The following is a 20715-nucleotide window of genomic DNA, read 5'->3' on the forward strand; positions in this document are numbered from 1 at the left end:
GTATCAAAGAGAGAGTGCACAACCTTTGTCTGGCCCCTCAGAGCTTAGCAAGACGTGGCCCTGATCTGAAGAATTCACCCTCACCCTTAGCTAAACAAAGAACAAAATGAGAACTAGCCCAGGAGGAGGGCAGTACAAGTAGTAATGTAAATCAGCTCTATCAGTTAATCAGTTCAGCAGTAAAACAAACTGTCTTGGACTTCCACCCACTCGTGCTTTGAGTCTTCTCAAAATGCACTTCTGTCTTAGTGCTTACCTCATATGACTTAAACCTTTGTACTTCCAGGTCATCTACAAGTCTCCTCTACTCCACTCTGTCTCCAGACAAAAGTTGTAGATGATTCCAGGAGTACCCCCGTTGTTGTCCTTCAATCACAGGAGATCATCTCCACGTTGTCTGAGGTCTTCCCTTTTGCGTTTTCCTTGTGGGTTCCATGTGAGAGCTTGATCAACGGTGCAGGATGATGGTTTTCTGAGAGTGCAGCCTAGCCAGCCCCACCTTCTTCTCTTCATCTGAGCATCAAGTGGTTCTTGTCCTGCTCTGTGCCAAAGCTCACCGTTCGTGACCAAGTCTTGCCTTTTGCTGAAAAGGATGTACCTCGGGCATCTGTTTATGAATGTCTTTGTAGCTTGTGATTTGAAGAGTTTTTAGTACACCAGGTCTCACTTCCATACAAAAGCACACACTTCACCTTTGTGTTGAAGATCCGCAGTTTCATCTTCACAGATATTATCTGTGAACTCATATAGGACGAAGAGTCTTGAATGCAGCTGTTGCTTTCCCTATCCTAGCAACGATATCCTTGTCTGTTCCTTCATCTGTCTGTAATACTCCCCAAGTAGGAGACCTGCTCTACATCTTCCAGGTCATCCCTCCCCAGGGTGATGGTGGTGTTGTTGGACTGGTTGATCCTCATTTTCTTGGTCTTTCTCTTGCTTACCTCATACAGCTATTAATTTAAAAAAAAATCACAATAAGTAAAAATGAGCAATTAACCAGACCAATACTGAAATCCTCTACTCAATCTCTTGCTTTCGGTTGTATTCCACCTCTCCTCCTTGATCTATATGTTTCCTGTTTGAGGTCTCATCTTCAAAGCCCTAAGGAGCATGGTCCAATGAGAGGACTCACAGTGGCAAACGTTACACTGAATAGTAAGGGTCTGCAGGACTGTACCTTTAAATGCATTCCCTTATTTGGCTCTCAAGTAACTAGCATGCACCTGGTGCTTTTTAGATAATGATAATGTGACTGGCATGGACCCCAGTAGGACCTTTTAAAAAGATACTTAAAGCCCTGGCTGGTGAGTGCAGGAGAATTAACCTTTGCAGATGTGCTTGGGTCATGCTTCCCCCAAAAGCAGAGAGATGTGGCAGGTGAGGTAATATCTTTTATTGGACCAACAGAGGCGTCCTGACCATAGGATGAGATGGAATGACCGCCCCAGTCCCTGTGCTTTTGGGTGCCCAGCTCTTCTATGGATGGTAGGGTTACCTGGGGCCGGGGCCAGGGGATTACCTGGGGCTGGGATTGTGTGCCCTGGCAGTAGCAGCAGCAGAGCTCACCTCCCTGCCCCCTCCCGCCCTCACCGCCCAAGCAGAAGCAGAAAGCACAACAGAGTGGAGCAGGATGTTGCTCCCGCTGCCCACATAGTGAGTGTGGGAGAGACCCCCTGCTCCTATCGCCACCACGTGCAACCCTGCCCCAGGTAACTCCCCAGCAAAGGGTCTGGGGAAGGGGATAAGAGAGCAGGGTGGGAGTGGAGTTGGGGCCTGGGAGCGGGGTTGTACCAGCTTCCCCCTCCATCGCCCTCAGGCTGGCCCTGTGGACCAACTTCTCTTAGCAAGAGAGACAAGCTTTCTGCATGGAGCTTTCCCGCAGGTCTGAGACATGGACTCTTAAGAGTCACTGCTAAATGCCAGGTGGAACAGACTCCTTTGCATCAGCAGTTCACTTGTTTTCAAGGTGAAGTGGGCTGTTAACATCTCTCCAGTCACTGGGGAGGGCCAGAGGGAGGTGGGATGGGCTGTGATAGTTACAGCCTCATTGCATACACCAGGCAGTAACAGTTTTAAAGAATGTGGTAGATCTCACACAGTTTTCTCTTCAGTACTTTGGAGTACCTGGCTCTTAATTTCAGCCATTAAAACTGTCCAGGTTTGTATACAGAGATATGTAAGTCTTACAGCCAGAAAGGACCATGAACCACCAAGTATGTCCTGCATGATACAGACCAGAGAATTTTCCCCAATTGCTCATGTATTGAGGCCAATACCTTGACTTAAACCTTTGTAGTCCAGGTGGAGTGTTGGTCATTTACAAGTCTCCGCCACTTGATTCTGTCTCAGGATAAAGCTTTTAGCTGACGCCAGAAAAAACCCCAGTTGTTGTCCTTCAATTTCAATAGATCTCCACGTTGTCTGAGGTCTTCCTCTTTTGCATTTTCCTTGCAGGTTTCATTGGAGAGCTTGACAAACTATGATGGATGATGGTTTTCTGAGAGTGTGGCCTAGCCATCCTCACTTTCTTCTCTTGATTCAAACGTCAAGTGGTTCTTGTCCTGCTCTGTGCCAAAACTCCTCATTTGTGACCAAGTCTTGCTATTTGAGCCAAAGGATGTAGATCAGGCATCTGTTCGTGAATGTCTGTAGCTTCTGATTTGAAGACTTTTAGTACATCAGGTCTCACATCCATATAAGAGCACACGCATCTCATTTGCATTGAAGATCCACAGTTTCGTCTTCGCAGATATTATTTATGGACTAAAACAAATCTTCCAGAAAGACAGCCAGTTTCCTGAACAAGCTGGGGAATCTACTACTTCCCTGGTAGTTTGTTCCTCAGGATTAAATATTAGTGCCTTATTTTTGGGTTGAATGCAGTTGGCTTTGATTTCCAGGCATTGGTTCATGTTTCACTTTTGTCTGCTAGATTACAGCCATTTAGTACCCAGTATTTTCTCAAGGTAGAGGTAGTTATACAGGGTAATAAATCCCCTCTTGCTGATAAGCTATATTAAATGACTCCAGACTCTCGCTATACCGCTTTTTTTTAAGACCTTTGTTCATTTTTGTGGCTTTTCTTTGCATCATCTCCAAGTTTTTGACAGAATCTGGATTTAATATGACTTGTCTTTTGTTTATTCATCTTGTCGCGTCTCGCTACATGTTGCTTGAGCCATAAAAAGCAATTCCTCTCCTGTATGGGTCTATATATGCTTAAGGTAGGCTCACGCAATAGTGTCTCTGAACTTTGGATCTTCGCTGACTGAGGAGAACAACTTTGATTGGAGTGCAGTGGTGGGAGAGAGGAGTGGCCTGTTTAAGGAATAGTAACAGAGAGGGAGTTGTGCTAGTCTATATACTATCAAAACAAAAAGCAGTCAAGTAGCACTTTAAAGACTAGCAAAATAATTAACGACTTACGAGTATGTGTGTTACTGGGAAAAAAAATTTGCACCGTTATTCAAAGAGAAACAGCCGAGCTGGCTTTATATTCAAATTCGGCACATTAACACGTGGTTTAAACCGGGATGAGAATTTTCTGAATCACTATAGGGGCTTGTCTGCATACTTGGCTTAATCTAATTCTTGACTTTCCCCCCGCCACCACTCCACTCTCTGATTTGCTCACCTTGACCATTTTTTTCTGATTTGTCCTCCTTGATTACTGTTTTTGGTTCTCTGTGCCTTAAATATTGAGTCTGTTCTGGTCTGGCTATGGTCTGAAGAAGTGGGTCTGTCCCACGAAAGCTCACCTAATAAATTATTTTGCTAGTCTTTAAAGTGCTACTTGACTGCTTTTTGTTTTGACTGTTTAAGGAACATTTGTTTGTCAGACTTGTGCACCACAAGGTGAGAAACTGAGGCAAAGAACACTGCCTACTGGATTCCAGGGTGAGTGTTTTGCAGAATGTGATATGCTTGCAGGCCTGCCAGCCAGGGTGGGGAGAGGTGAAGGGAGCAGTTGCCCTGGGGCCTGTACTTTCATGGGAGTCCAGACCTGTAGCCACCATTGCTACTTCGCCAGTGGCAGTGGCCAGAGCTCCAGGCCCCTTTCAAGTGCCAGTAGCACTGCTCCACCAGTCTGTGGGGGACCCAGTGCCAGAGTCCCAGCAGTGCTAAGGACAGGGGTCTGCAACCTGCAGCTCCGGAGCCACATGCAGCTCTTTAAGGACTTCTTCATGGCTCCCAAAACTAACTGCAAAGTTTTTATTAAAAAAAAAATAAAAACACTCCTGAATATTTTTGATAAACAGTGAATGTCTAAAAGCCCAGCAATGAACAACTCGTATCCAAATAGCAGACACTATGTGATCTTGAAATGTCGGATAACTCCCCCTTTAATATGTGAAGTGCATTATGGGATATGATCCTGTATTTCTGTTTTGATTGTTTTGCTAATAAAGCCTTGATTCTGAAAAGCAAAAGGGAGCTTGCAGCATTCCTGCCGGGAAGGGCAACATGGATTTTAAGAAAGGAAACTGAAATTAAACATGAAGTAAAACTGGCATCATGAAAGTGGGCTCAGGAGTGAAGGTCAGGAAGACAGTGGTACAAACACACACGTAAAGTGTGAGGAAGTAGAATATGGAAAAAGTTTGTGAACAGCCAGCAGTGAACATGTATCATTGTGTGTGTGCGTGCGGTTCTTAAAATAAGGGTTACACAAAGTATGGTTTGAGGTTATTTCTTAAGGACCGTCTCATATTCACATGCATTGTGGCTGTTGAATTACTGAGTGTTTACCAAATTTGGGAAAAAAAAAAAAAGCTCTTCCTGCTAATTTAGTTGCTGACCCCTGGCTAAGGGCAACTTGCCTTGGCCCTGCCCCTTACGTGCTTGGCCCCACACCTGCTGGGGACACAGCCAGGCTCCTCTGCCACTTTGCCCTGGAGCACGTAGTAGCTGTTGGCCCCCCGTGTGCTTGCAAATGACCTTTGTGGCACTCTCTCTATTATTAAGTTTTCTTTGCCATTCACTGACTCAGGGCTTGCAGGAGGGGAAGTGTGGCCTCTTGGAAGTGCCGGGGGTTGGTGGTTAGTTTTCCCAGCTTACTGGCTTGTGCCAGTTCTGTGTTGTATTGTTAAGAAGAACCTTTCAGCCTTGGTGCTGCTGACTCCACTTGGCAGAACAGTTACAAACACTGTTCCCCCTAATTTTTTCCATTCATGGGTGGAATAAATTTTCTTCTGTGCACCAAGGCATAGGTGGATGTGCACCACCCATATAAACACACACTGCTGGCTGAAGACACTCTGATAATCAACTGGGCAGCACCTGAATCTCTCCTGGGCAATTGCCCAGGCACTCAGCTTACAATTCCCACCCAGGATTGCCCTTTATTTTTTGCTCTTCTAGAAGAGTTCTTCCTAGCACCCTATCTGCTAGTGCTTATTGAATAACTTTCCAACATTCTCACTGAAACATTTTGAGCATAAAGCAAAAACAGCAGATGGGTAAATTTTAATGGACATGACAAATAAAATGCAACCGGGCAACCACAAACACATGGGACAGGAGCATTTGTGAACTCTGACTGCAAAGATCCCAAGACAACAGCAGGCAGGAGAATGCTAGATGCTGCAGTTTGCAATTAAAGATTAGGTTTTCTAGTTAGAGCTCAGAAAATGCTGCAAAAAGCCTTATTACAACTGTATGCCAGCAGAGGTACCTGGCCTTGCTTGGGTCCTTAAAGTTATTTTGTTGTTTGGGGTTTTTTTAATTAAAAGGAAAATGTACATGTTTTATTTAAATCACGGCCTCATGTTTTATAGTGGGGCTCAGGGAAGAGAGTGGAGGGTGCAGGAGTCAAGCTCCCAGGTCTCCTGCCTGTCCTTGGAGGGGGGTTCCCCTGAGTCAGGCTTCAGCACCAGTCCCCCTAGCCCTCTGCTTGACCCCACATTGGTGGCTTGGCCAGGGAGCAGCTCCTGGCCCTCCTCCACCTGTGCTTGGGAGAGGGAGAGGAGGCCTGGTCAGGTTGTAACTCCCAGCCCACCCACCTGTGCCCAAAGAGGGAGGGCTGGTCAGGCTGCAGCTCCCAACCCCTCCTCTGGCCTGAGCTCGGGGTGTGGCACCAGGTCACTTTCCCTGCTCTGGCCTGAGCTCTAGGAGATGCGGGCGAGGCCACGATGGACCATGTTTTCCATCCTGGCCTGAGCTCCAGGGGGAGGCTTAGACCAGTCCACTAGCTCCAGGGTGAGAGGTGGGGGCTGGGCTGGGCCAGGAAGTCAGGGGGGCATTCCTGGCCCCAGCATGGGGGAGGGGGGAAATAGTTCTGGGGGTCAGGGTGGGGCTGGGCAGGCTGGGGTTCCTGGCCCCAATGTCTGGAGGGGGAGTAGTCCCCAGGGACAGATCACCAGGGGTGGGGGCACCTACCTGTCCAGCAGAGTGGAGAGCCCTGTCTCTATGTGACCACTGTGTTCCTGCTGCAGCTGATCCAGTGGTCACTCTGCAGAAGAATTGCTGTTCTCTGCAGTCACTGCCCCCCATGGTGAGCCTGAAGTAGGTCGTCCCTCTCCCTTTCCATGTTCTGGAAAATCACGGCCTATCGGTCACTTCCCACTTCCAGCCACAACCAAACCCTGATCTTGGTGTAAGTTCGGGTAAGAGGAAGCTGCATAGCAGATTTTGTGGTTGTAGCTCTCACAGTTTACAAGGAGTTCTTGAACAAATTAGCACAGACAGAAGCACTCTAAATCTATACACATAGATTACTATTTGCATCAGTGTAGTGCCTAATATGTACTGGGTTGTTGTAGTAATAGATCTTGTGTCTTGGGTTGTAGTAGTGATAGAACTCATTGTCACAGTAACTGACTTAGATCATTGGGGGTTCACCCAGCTGTTTTTGGTTGGCTCTATCTTGTAGTGTGAGATGGAGTAGATGGGAAAGCAGCTCTCTGTGGTACAGCAATTTCTTCTTAAACTCAATGACTGCAAATGAACAATATAACACCCAACAGCCCTATAAGTAACAGAGAGATAGCTGTGGTAGTCTATATTCTGTCACAACCAAAAAGCAGTCCAGTACCACTTTAAAGACCAGCAATATAATTATTAGGTGGTGAGCTTTCGTGGGACAGACCCACTTCATCAGACCATAGGCCAAACCAGAACAGGCTCAATATTTAAGGCACATAACTCTTTTACATATTTTGTTTTATCTGACTCTACTTCCCCCCCCCCATACACATCCTACTGCCCTCCTCTCTTCTCATTTGCCCACCTTGATTGACAAATCAGAAAAATTGTAATCAAGGTGAGCAACTCAGAAGAGAAGAGAAGAGGGTGGTAGGATGCGGGGGGGGAGTAAAGAGTCAGATAAAACAAAATATGTAAAAGAGTTATGTGCCTTAAATATTGAGCCTGTTCTGGTTTGGCCTATGGTCTGAAGAAGTGGGTCTGTCCCACGAAAGCTCACCACCTAATAAGTTATTTTGTTAGTCTTTAAAGTGCTACGAGACTGCTTTTTTGTTTGTCTAACAGCTCTGGGTATGGAGTGCATCATGTATAAACACATGTTCACGGGAAGTTGTGGAAAATTTGCTTGCACGCCTTTTGCATTGGCTCACCGTGAATACTCATTTGAGTTGTGCTGACACCCTGTCCAGACGAGAACTCAGACTCACACATAAGCTTTTGTGCAGAAACCAGATGTTAAATATACACATGCAAGTGCTTGTGCTGAAAGTGCTCGTGCACTTCTCCAATTAGGAAATTGGAACAATAGCTTCTGACTCAGCGTGACCACAACTACCCAGCACATCTCACACAATACCTGATGCACATGGAACTCTTGCAAAGAAATGTTCACAATGAAATGAAAAAGTTGGCTCCCAAAAGTTAATCACAAAAGCAATCTGTTAGCTAGATTTGAATAATGAGTGCATGCAAGGAAGTGCCCCTCTGCCTGCGGGACATGTAGTGAAATACCTCAGAGAAATTACTTGCTGGGAATGAGTCACTTCGCTCTGTCACCAAGGAAGTAAAGTGAAGCTCTGACGGTCCTATAAAGGAAAGAAGGAATACTACGCACATCCAATCTTCCTTACCTGTGCTGGCCATCTGAAAATGAAACATCAACTGTCCTAAAGAAATTCCTAATATACAATATCTGGGATTCTTACTTACCTGCAGGGAGGCTGACCTAATTACCAGAGCCCTGGGCAAGGTGTGGGGTGGCCCACCACTGTGCTACAGAAGGGGCAGGGCCTCAGGCAGAAGGGGCGGGGCTGGGAACAGGCAGACCTCAGCACCACCCTGGACTGCACCATAATCCCCACCACCACCACTACTGCCAGCCCTGAGCGCTGCCCAGAGCATGTCATGTGGGACTCTGTCCACCATAGCAGCCACAGTAGCATCAGTGGTGTCTGGGAGCCCCAGGCCCTTTTGTATTGCTAGATGCCAGGGCAGTTGCCCCCTTTCCTCCCTCCCCCACCCCGTGGGCTCTCTTTTTTATCATGCCAGTAATAGTAACACGCAGACTTCTAGGAAAGTTTTTTAGGCCTCAGTCCAATGCTGCTTGAAGTCAATGGACAGATTCCCATTGATTGGTCGTTCTCTTAACCGTAACCACTCCCACCATAATCCATGATAGCTTTCCAATTGTCTAAGCCCATTTCCACATTACCATGGAAGATCATCCTGATCAGGGCCGATCTTCCATGGTTTTGCTTCATGTATGCACGAAACAGTGCTTTCTGGTGCCAATGCCAACCCTGGAACTCCTCGCAAGCGGCGAGGATTAAGGAGGCTCAACAGGAGGAATGCTCCTATTGCCTTTCTTGCGTGATCAGCCATAGCAGTTGACCACTGATAAGTCAATTTTACCTACCCAATTGCATATCAGTGGTCGACTGCTATGTCTAGTATAGACATGGCCTAAGTGTTTCCCCACCATTAGAACCTGGGAAGAACTAGCATCTCTCCTCATCTACAATACAATATCCATCTCTTTGACCAGGTCTATCCGTGGCTACCAAAGAGCTAGCAAGATAGTCCCATCCCCCAAACAAATTAAGGAAGGATTAAGGAAGCTCAACAGGAGGAATGCTCCTATCGCCTTTCTTGCGTGGTCAGCCATAGCAGTTGACCACTGATAAGTCAATTTTACCTACCCAATTGCATATCAGTGGTCGACTGCTATGTCTAGTATAGACATGGCCTAAGTGTTTCCCCACCATTAGAACCTGGGAAGAACTAGCATCTCTCCTCATCTACAATACAATATCCATCTCTTTGACCAGGTCTATCCATGGCTACCAAAGAGCTAGCAAGATAGTCCCATCCCCCAAACAAATCTTTGGGGAAGAGAAGAGAAATGGGCCATTTCTTAATGAAACACAACACTTTTCTTAACTCTTCTATTGTTGCCTAGATACCAAAGCAAGGCATGCACTACATGTCCATGAAACTCTATATAATACCAAGCATTTTTCATCAGTAGATCGCAAAGCACTTTACAAGGGAGTCAGTACCATTATTCCCATTTTATAGATGGGGAAACTGAGGCAAGGTCACAGCAGACCTGGGAACAGACTCAGGCTCTCCTGAATTCCACTCCAGAGCACAATCCATTAGACCACATTATTTTTAAATAGAAGGGGCACAAGAGAAAAATAATATCTAAATTAATAATGGAAACAGCCTCCCAAATCTGTCATGAAAATGCAAAAGCAGTCCAGTAGCACTTAAAGACTAACAAAATAATTTTAGGTGATGAGACAGACCCACTTCTTCAGATCATAGCGACACCAGAACAGACTCAATATTTAAGGCACAAAGAACCAAAAATAGTAATCAAGGTTGACAAATCAAAAAATTATCATCAAGATGAGCAAATCAGAGAGCAGAGGGGGCAGGGAGTGAAGGATTAAATTAAGCAAAGTATGTAAAAGAGCACAAGAGTTGTGTATTGGCCCTTTGCCAGGATGATTGATGCTAATGAAAAAAAACAAACAATGCTTTATTCACCTATCTTAAAAATTACTTTTCCTGAATGAGTAGAATTTTGCACGGCTCAAGGGAAACAATTTTCCACATATCTTAGGGATCAGTCATCAATTAGTGACTTCTTGAAAAGGCTCACTAACTTCCCTATTCATTCTGTTTGAAACTTGGACATATGTTAGTTGGTCCCATTATCCATTTACATAATTCTTTGTTGAGAGAGTCATCTTGAGTAGGTAAATCCAAGAGAAAAAGGAACCGGAGAAGGGTTGGAAACTGAGCCTTTGTCAGGTTTTTCTGTGGTAGGTTAGGCCCAGTTTTATTGAGCATTTTTCTTAATGAGCTGGAAAGCGTTTTAACAGCCTTTTCATTAAATCTGCAGATGGTACTAAATCAGGAGTTGTTAAGGCCTAGTACAGAAGGATCTAGTGAGGTTGGAAGTATGGCCACAAAATAATACAATGAGACTCAACTTGGAAAACAATGTCGTGTGTAGGAAAAAAAAAAAGAAAAAAAAAAAAACACATTTGTGCCCAGCATCTGTTTATCATTGCTTCCTTCCAAGAGGTGAACCTGCCAGATTCCCTGTAAACCACAGTAGTCGCACTCTCAGAAACAAGCACTTGAGCGTGAAAATCTGTGCAGTTATTCCGTCTCCAACATTCCATTGTTGTGCTCAATAATTAATAACTAAATACTTAAGTCATTTAGAAAGTGGTTAAAACTGAGCTCTGATGACACGTGATCTCTGATGATGATCTGGTTGCTTCACGACCAACTTCGGAGAGGGAAGAAACAGAGTGAGCCCTTGAAGTATTGTTTGATAACTCCTTCTGGCAATCAGTACAGGACATATTTCACAGCTTGTAGAACTTAATATCTCAGCATCATCTGACTCAGTGGATCACCGAGTATAAACATCCTGCTGCATCAAATAGCTGGAAGAGACAGCACACCATTAGCTTGGCTCCAATCCTTCTTCTCCATTAGAACCCACAGAGTAGCGATGGGCAAACCCTTCCTTTTCCTCCAAGGGCCTCGCCTCTGGAGACCTGCAGGGAGATAGCCTCTACTCCCTGACTCTTCAACGTCGACATCAGACCTGTAGTGAGATACCAGGGGATCTGCCGTCCTCAATAGGCCCATGACAGTAAAGCTGTTGCCAATCAGAGCGGATAATCTAAATGATCTGGCATCTCTTCTGGCCTTAAACCAGGGATGGGGAACCTTTCAGGTCGGGGCCCAGTGACCCCTAGACAAATCTGTCAGAGGCCACACAAGTGAGAAGAAAAAAAATCCCTCACTGATGTGACCCTTGACTGTGGCGGGGGGGGGGAGGGCAGAGCTATGGGGTCTGGGCAGAAGGGAGGGTGCAAGAGTGGGCTGGAGTGGAGTGCAGGAGGGGGAGGGGTGCAGGAGAGTTTGGGGTGTGAGGTCTGGACAGGAGGGGGCAGGAGCAAGGTGTGGGTGGGGAGTCTGGGAGGGAAGGGGTGCAGGAGAGAGGTGGTAGTGTGGGTTGAGTGGGAGGCTGGGTTTAGGGTGTGAGATCTGGAAAGGAGGGGTCAGGGTGGGGTTCAGGGGGTGGAAGGTTTGGGGGGAGGCATCGGGGGGGAGGGAGCAGGGTGGGGGTGAGAGAACTGGGAGGGAGGAAGAGGATGAGCACAGGAGTGGTCAAGGGGCATGGGCTCTGGGTGCTGAGGGAGCACTTACCTGCTCACCCTCAGATGCACATGGCTCTGTACCCCACTCTGCTGCTCTGATTGGCCAGAATTCCAGCCAATCAGAGCAGCGATATGAAGTCTCCCTGTAGTTGCTGCTGGGGCCGCTCCTGCTCCCGCTTCTCTTCCCCCAGCAGGAGAAAGAGCAGCCAGCAGCAGCGGAGCCTGGAGCCATTTCCTGCCCTCCTGCCCCCCCACCCCCGCAGGGCCTTCAGTCTGGATCCAGCCCCACTGATCCAACCCATGAGGCTCAGGTGCGATGCTACTGAATCTCGGCTCTCAGATGTGCGGGTGTGTCCACGCACATGTGCAGATGGGGTTAGTGATGCCATGTTTTAGCTCAGATCAGAAAGGTAATGGAAATTCCTTCCAAAAGTCTGAGATTCTAATGAGGCATCTGACTAAGAGCACATAATTCTCCTCAGGAATGCCGCCGGCCAAGGAATAATCTCGGGAGAGATGGGGGCCAACGAGCTATTGTGCAATGCTACCTCCTTCCCCGCCAAACGGGATCAGAAAGGAATGGCTAAAGTAAACCCCAGGGGGAAGCAGACACCCTTGTTGCCTGAAAGAAATAACCTTCCAAGGCTGAGAGGAAGGACAAGGCTCCATATGGCCGATCCATACTGGGTATCGTTGAGGAAAAATGCACTGTCTGAAGAGATCATTGTACTCCCGGTGGAACCCATAACAAGTACAGGAGCCTATTTAAAATGGGGGGGGACCTTTTGTGGGCTCGGGTCACTGACATACCGTTAAAAAAAATCATTTGGGGGCCACATGTAAGTGAAATGCAAAAAAAACCACCCCACCCCACCCTTGCAGATGTAACCCCCCCCATTGGAGGCTAGTTGATTTTGTGGGGTTTCCTAGGCTCTGAGATGGAGCCAGAGATGAGAGGTCTAGTGCATGGGAGGAGGCTGCAGGGGAATGGGGTGGAGGGGAAGTGGGGTGCAGGTGTGAGCTTAGGGTGCAGGGTCTGAGCAGGAGGTAGGGTGCAGGAGCAGGCTGGAGGCAGGGTTAGGGAGGTGGAAGAATGGGCTGGGGTGGAGTCTGGAACAGGAGGGTGCAGCAAATCGGTGGGGGTGAGGGATCTGGTTAGCCCACAGTGGCACTTCCTGCTGCCTGGCAGAGCCTGAAGACTGGATTGGGCTCCTGCCTGCATCGAGCCTACAAGGCTCCCCCTCCCATTACAGCAGCACAAGCTGGCTGGCACTGGTGCTCCAGCTAGGACATCCCCATGTGGCCGGAGCGCCGGCGCCAGCTTGCGCTGCTGTGTGTGTGTTGGGGTGGGGAGGGGCTGAGCTTCACAGGCCAGATCTGGTCTGTGGGCTGTAGGTTTCGCACCCCTGGTTTAACATAAACAGGAGTCAGAATTTAATTTGGTTTTCGCATTTAACATATGATAGTGACCCTGTTTATTTGTTTCCCAGATGTTGGTCTGATCAAGTTAGATCCATCCCTGGAGTAATGTAAGATAATGGAGTTAAACCAGAGATGAATTTGGCCCATTCTCCTTCAGCTTTATGGTTAGAGACAGACCTGATCAAGACTCCAGCTGTGAACGCCCACTAGCCTTACAAAGTCTGAACTTCAGACACAGGCCAAATCTAAAACCATCTCTAGTAGTGACCTTTCAGTCTATGTTGGGGCTGGTTTTAAACTTCATGACTAATTTTTAGATCTGGGAGAATAATTCATTGAGAATAATATTCATGATTCATTAGATATTGATAACCATCTCAATCTGACAATCTCAAACTTTAAAAAACAATTACACACACACACTCCTGAAACCAGAATTCATTGTTCAGTGAAAGAATACAGGTATCTCAGTACTATTATATATTAAACTTAATTACCACAGGGAATGTAGCTTCTCCAAGTGTGCGACGCATAGAATCCTAGGCCTGGAAGGGACCTTAGGAGGTGGTCTAGTCCAGCCCCCTGCCTAAAGCCTGAATGTTCGCAACCACTACCAATTTTTTCTTTTAAATCCAAGACTTTTACGCTGACTTTTGGCACCAGAGAGTATTTTTTATTCCCACAGTTTAAAGCGCACGAAGTAGTGAGCTGTAATCAAATCTTTAAGCCAGAAAAGATAAATATGTGTGACTTGGGTGTGTGTCGGAGACCCCTATTTAAAAATAACATGTTTTCGAGTTTGAACTGCTTCAAAACCATATCCTGTGCCCAGGATAAACTTTGCACAAACCAGGGGGAAAAAAAAATGAGAAATGAAACAAGAGTTTGCGCAACGAAGGGAATGAAATTGCAGAATGTAGATGCTGCTCGACAGCAGTGTTTCCCAGTTTCATCTGGCCTTGGAACCCTTTCACACTCCAAAGATTTTTGTGGAACTCCATTCCCAGGCTTTACCCTCCTCAGCCCCCAAACCCGCTCCCCCTCTCCAGGCTTTACCCATCTCAGCCCTCAGACCCCAAATCCACCCCCTGTCCCCAGTCTTTACCCCCCTCATCCCGCAACATCCCCCATCCCAGGCTTAACTTCTCTCAGCTCCAAACCCACCCCTCTTATCCCCAGGATTAACCCGCCTCACCTCCAAACTGGCCCCCAGGACAAACCCATTCATGGCGCTGGCTGGGGAGCCTCTACCAGGTGGCCACATGCACCCAGTGGACGAAAGGCTGGCGTGGAAGCATTCCGCTGTCAGGGGTGAGCTGAGCCATGCCCACTGGAGGGGTGGGGCTGCTCAGGTAGTGGCGTGAGGGGCTCTCTGCAGCTCCCTGCCCAGCTGCCATGGAAATAAGGGAACTAAATTCAGTTGGTTTAATGACTGGGCCCCTCCCGCCGCCCTGCCAGTCGTTCAACCTGCTAAATGTAGTTCTACTTTTTCAGCGGCAGCAGAGCAGGAAGCCACAGAGGAATTTTCTCATGGAAAAGACAGTTACCTGTTTTGTAACCGTGTTCTATGAGAGGTGCTGCTCACGTCCATTCCAAGTTGGGTGTGCGCTGGCACATGCCCAGTTGCTGGAAGCTTTTTGCCCTAGCTGGTAGCCATAGGGTTGGTGAGGCACCCCCTGGAGTGGCGCCTGTATGGCGACCCATATATGTGCTGCCTGACGCACCTCCCGCTCAGTTCCTTCTTGAGGGCTACTCCGACAGTGGGGAAGGCAGGAGAGTTTTGGAATGGCCATGAGCAACACATCTCGACGAACACTAGTTACAAAACAGTTACCTGTCTTTTCTTCTTCAGGTGATTGCTCATGTATTCACCCAACTTGGACTGCACAAGCCGATGCCTTGGAGGCGGGGTCGGAGCCCTGAAAGGAATGCAGGACAGCCTTGCCCACCGCAGCATCCTCCTGCGCGTGCTGCGTTAAAGCGTAATGCGCTGTAAATGCATGAATTGAGGACCAGGTAGCCTCTGCTCTACCCGGAGCCAGAAGGAACGTTCACGCCCAGGGCAATGAGCAATCACTCAAAGAAGAACCATTATTTTCACTGCCTGGAACCCCAGGTTCTGCAGAACACCATTGGGGAAACACTGCTATACAGACTTGAGTCTAGCCAGGCACTTAACTACATGCTAAATTTGAACAGGTCAGCAGTCCCAATGACTTGAGACTACTCATGAGCTTACCATTACGCACAGGCTTGTGTTTTGCTGGACTGGCACCTCCAGGGACATCATCAGCTTGAAATCTATTAAGCTAAAAACAAATGGGTTGAGGTGCCCCTGCTAGCATTTGTGGTTTTGCCATCACATTTGGCAGTTTTTGAATTGTTTTTCTTCCCCTTGTGGTTTGTGTGACTGATTCATACAAACACAAGGGGAAACTAGCTAATCATAAATCAGCTTTGTCTATTCCCCTTGACCCAGTATAACAAGATGAAGCCTTAGTCACATGAGTAGTCCCACTGACTTCAATGGGACTAAGTGTGAGTAAAGTTACTCTTATGTGTATTTGCAGTTTCAGACCAGTGTTTCCTGTAAGCAAAGAGCTTGGGCAGCTGCCCAGGAGAGATTTGGGTGCTGCCAGCTGATTAACAGATTGCTCACAGCTGCCAACATGTTTCTATTGGTGGTGCACATCAACACATGCCTTGGTGTATATAACAAAATTTATTCCACCCATGAATGGAAGAAATAGAGGGAACACTGTTTCAGACCCTCATATAAGGCAGTTATGACTCTACCCATATACAGAATGTTGTCAAATAGAGAAAAAGATCTTTTTCCTTTCCAATCAGTTTTAGTGTTTTTAAACATTTCTTATAATAACAGTAAGCAAAACATTCTTCAAGAAGTGTTATTTTAAATTGATGGCGTCTCTTTCCATTTTTAGAGATCTTTTTGTTTTAAACAAGAAAACATACAAAAAGGAACCAACTTTTTAAAGCTTGTTCTATCTACCCTGAGACAATCCATGATTTTAGACAAGGGAGCATTATAAAAATAGATAATTGTATTCATAGAATCCTAGGGCTGGAAGGGACCTCAGGAGGTCATCGAGTCTAGCCCCCTACTTCAAGCAGGATCAACCCCAACTAAGTTATCCCAGCCAGGACTTTGTCAAGCCAGGATTTAAAAACCTCTAGGGATGGAGGTTCCACCACCTCTCTAGGCAATACATTCCAGTGTTTCACCGTGCTCCTGGTGAAGTAGTTTTTCCTAATATTTAACCTATTCCTCTCCTTCTGTAACTTCAGACCATTGCTCCTTGTTCTGCCGTCTGTCACTACGGAGAACAGCCTCTCTCCAACCCTCTTTAGAGCTCCCCTTCAGGAAGTTGAAGGGTGCTATTAAATCACCCCTCACTCTTCTCTTCTGCAAACTAAATAAGCCCAAATCTCTCAGCCTCTCCTCATAGGTCATGTGCTCCAGCCTTCTCATCATTTTCGTTGCCCTCTGTTGAACCTGCTCGAGCACATCCACATCATTTCTATATTGGGGGGGTCCAAAACTGGACATGGTATTCCAGATGTGGCCTCACCAGCGATGAACAGAGGGAAACAACTTCTCTAGATCTGCTCAGAATGCTCCTCCTAATGCACCCAATATGCCATTCGCCTATCAGTATTCTACACTGATAGTCAGAATCATTGCAGCATATTTATTGTAACTTGTTGTACTCTGGAGGATTACTGTAGAATGTCATAGGGCTGTTTATGAGAATAGGGCCTTGCAGTAGGGCCCTGATTCAGCAAGGCAATTAGGTGCTTAATTTTTAAGTGTGCACTTGATTCCCATGTCATGATGTGTCATGTATGTATGTATATGAATGAAGCATGTGCTGAAGTGTTTTCCTCCACAGGAAAGGTATTACTAACATGCTTCAATTGGAGCATGTGTTTAAGCACTTGGCAGCCTCTGTCACAAAAAAATAAGAGGCTACTGCGGAGGCAATGCAGTGCGCAGCTGTGCTGACAGCAGGCCAGCCAAGGCGGGGCGCGGGGGGGCAAATGGGCAATTGCTTAGGGGCCTGGCATTTCAAAGGGGCATAGAGCTCTCGGCAGCTTTGAAATGCTGCAGGAGTGTCACTTCACCACTTTGTGTGGCTTCTGAGGGCTGGGGGAGGGGCCCAGCGCTGTGCTCCAGGCAGCGCTAACAATTGACTGTCCTTGGCCCCGCCACTTCCTGCCAAGGCCCCACCCCTTTCAGGGCATGGAGCTGGTCCCCCTTCCACACCTTGTCCCTGGGCCCACAGTGGTTGTGGACCTTGCTGGCTGACAGATCTTCTGTTAACAGCTTCAAGGGGCCATCCCTGGAGCACCCTACTTTATTCCTGTTACTGCAATAGCAGAAACAGAAATAACTTGTTTTGGGGGTGGGGGGAGGAAGCAGAAAAGGGAGGACAAAGTTTGTTAGCCACATGAGGGAAGATCAATAGTCATGACCCTTAAAACTTGTCCGCTGCCTTGGAACAGATAATTTATCTCGGCAGCTATTGTGTTCTGACTGCTGACACAGCAAAGGCTGAGGTAACCTGACACGAGGTGCAACGAGAGTGCTTTAAGGCCAGTTACTGCACCTTGTTCAAAGCACCATACAAACTTTCACAAACTTCATCTCCAGAACTTCCCCGAGCGGCAGGGGAACAGGGGGTGGGATTCACTGCCCTGGCGCCACCTGCTGGTCACATGAGAACTCGCTCTTCTTCAGCAGGGCGCCCTCACCTGGCTGGTGTGTCGTGTGTTATCACTTCCCATTCTAGCTCATACTCTGGCTGCCGGACCTGTATCATTCCCCGGATCGTAACATCCTCTCCAGGGCACTGCCCTCTGCTACCATCCCTTGCCCCCTTCCGGGGACTCAGCAGCCCTGCCGCCACGCACCCACCGCTGTGGCCAACTGTAGCCTCCGGCTCACCCCTCTGGTCACAGGCCAGCCACGGCTCAGCACGGCCACTCTTAAGTGTGGCTGCTACTTGTAGTACAAAGAGGAAGGGGAAGGATTCAGGGCCACCCACAACTCTGGGTCCCAGCCCAGGAACCCTCTGGGGGCAGCCTTGTCCTGCCCTCCTCCCTTAACTACCTCACTTTCCCTGGCCATTTCCCCATGAACTCTTGCACCATTCTGGCCCCTGTTAAAGGCCAGAAGTCTGACAGGTATCAAGCTCAATGCTCCCTCCTGCTCCCCTGGGCTTGCCCAGCACCGTCTGTCCAGGTGCTTCCTCTCCTGCTAGGAGCTGGTCCAGCACCTTCCCTGGCCAGGACCCAACTGCCTCTGCTCTGCTATTGATGGTGGATGGTGGAGGGGTTACTGACCGAGTGCCCCTGCCATGTCCCCTCCCTCACCCCTGCTCTGCCCTCTCCTGCCTCTTCCCCCAGAAGCTCTGTGCTGCTTCCAGTGTGTGCAGGGGCATCCCCCCGACCCCAGTGGGGCAGTGCTGGCTAGAAGTAGTGCGTTCACAGGGCATGCAAGGAGGACAAGGGTGCGTGTAGCCCCCATGGGCACCTCATACACATCCCCTATGCAAAGGAGTCTAAACAGCTCTGTCATGAAGCAGTGGAGAGGAAAAGGCTCATAGTATCTAAGTCTTTTTAGGGCCAAGGCCATACTACCCAACCCATAGTCATAGCTACCTTCTCATCTCTACATGCCTTTGGCACCCCAGACCCTGCTTAGGGAGTGCAGCAGAGCAGAGGGTGACACCCACAAGCATAGCATGCCAACGTTCTGCTGCCCCCTGCTCACACAGAGGTACCCATGCGTTGTTAGCCCTGCTCATTTCCAAAGGGATTTGCAGTCCAACGCTGGGCAAAAGTGATCGTTTGGGTAAAGCAGTCATAGAATCATAGAATACTAGGACTGGAAGGGACCTCGAGAGGCCATCGAGTCCTGTCCCCTGCCCCAATGGCAGGACCAAGTACTGTCTAAACCATCCCTAATAGACATCTATCTAACCTGTTCTTAAGAATCTCCAGTGATGGAGATTCCACAACCTCCCTTGGCAATTTATTCTGTTTGACCGCCCTGACAGGAACTTTTTCCTAATGTCCAACTTAAACCTCCTTTGCTGCAGTTTAAGCCCATTGCCTCTTGTTTTATCCTCAGAAGCCAAAAAGAACAAGTTCTCCCTCCTCTTTATGACACCCTTTTAGATACCTGAAAACCGCTATCATGTCGCCCCTCAATCTTCTCTTTTCCAAACTAAACAAGCCCAATTCTTTCAGCCTTTCCTCATAGGTCACATTCTCTAGACCTTTAATCATTCTTGTTGCACTTTTCTGGACCCTCTAATTTCTCCACATCTTTCTTGAACTGCAGTGCCCAGAACTGGACACAATACTCCAGCTGAGGCCTAACCAGCGCAGAGTAGAGCGGGAGAATGACTGCTCACCTAGGCTGAATGGGTGTGTCTATGTAAAGGAGGTCTATTCCTGAAGACTCTTCCATCATGTCATCACTAGATATCAGCAGAGAGCTCATTCACACACTGCTTATATACAGAAGAGAGTTTTGTTTTTTTTAAAACTTCTTTACCATATCTGTTTTGACTGGAAAATATATAAGCTACCCCATCTTCATGAGAAGGGTTTATAAACTCTGCTGGACTAAAGTTCATCAACTCCCCTCAGGTGCTAGAAGCAATGTCGGAACCCCAGATCTCTCTCTTATTTATCTTTCCTGAAATAATTGCACTAGCTCATACAGAGAGCAAATTACTGAAACTGATGTAGCATTCCTAGATTAAAGCAATGTCTATATTGGGAAATAAAGTTGAATTTATTAAAAAGTCAACTTTATACATTAGATTTTATACCGTCCACACGTTTATTAAGTCAACATAGTGTGTCCCCATTACCTTTGCTATGTTGAACTGCGTCACCAGTGCATTGGGGGTACCTATACTGCAGTTCCTGCACCCCTGTTGCATTCTGGGTTTCTGTGCCAGTGTGTTATGGGGGCAAAAAAATGCACCACAAGTGGGTGTGGGAGTCTGATGTCACTATTGCAGAGTGCATTGCCCTCACTCCCCACTCCTGTTGAAAACTAACTGCAAAATGCATTTTCATGCTGCTTTTCTGCAGCCTACCCCTGGCCCACACCATTACATAGCTGGGGGGCATTCCTGAGACATGTCAGTTTTTTATTTCTGCATTTTACAAGTTTCAATCTGGAGCTATGGAAAAGCTGTTTTGATATTGCTGAAATGCTTCGTTTTGACAGTGTTATTTTGATTCATTTAATTTTGACATGGCAGCCACGTAGTGGTCGTGGGGGTAGCTGGAAAGGGCAGCTGCGTGGTACAGCAGGCAGATGAAAAGCCCAGCAGCAGTGTGGTGGCGGGGTTGAGCCAAAGAGCCTGGCAGTCGCACGGTTTGGGGAGTAGCTGGAGAGCCCAGGCTTATTCATGCTTCCTGCTCACCTGGAGAGCAGCAGAGGTGAAAGTGATGGCCAGAATGGTCATGTTCGTGGCATTGTGGGATTCTTTTGGAGGCCAATAAAATCGAATTAAATAATGCTTTGTCTACTCTAGCATTAAGTCAACCTTGTAAATTCAAATTTGGTGTTACTCCTTGTGAAAAAGCTGGAGAAGAAATGTTGACCTTAGTACCCCTTAAAAATCGACCT

The sequence above is a fragment of the Carettochelys insculpta genome, chromosome 8, assembly GCF_033958435.1.
Source record: "Carettochelys insculpta isolate YL-2023 chromosome 8, ASM3395843v1, whole genome shotgun sequence".
NCBI classification, from domain to species: domain Eukaryota; kingdom Metazoa; phylum Chordata; order Testudines; family Carettochelyidae; genus Carettochelys; species Carettochelys insculpta.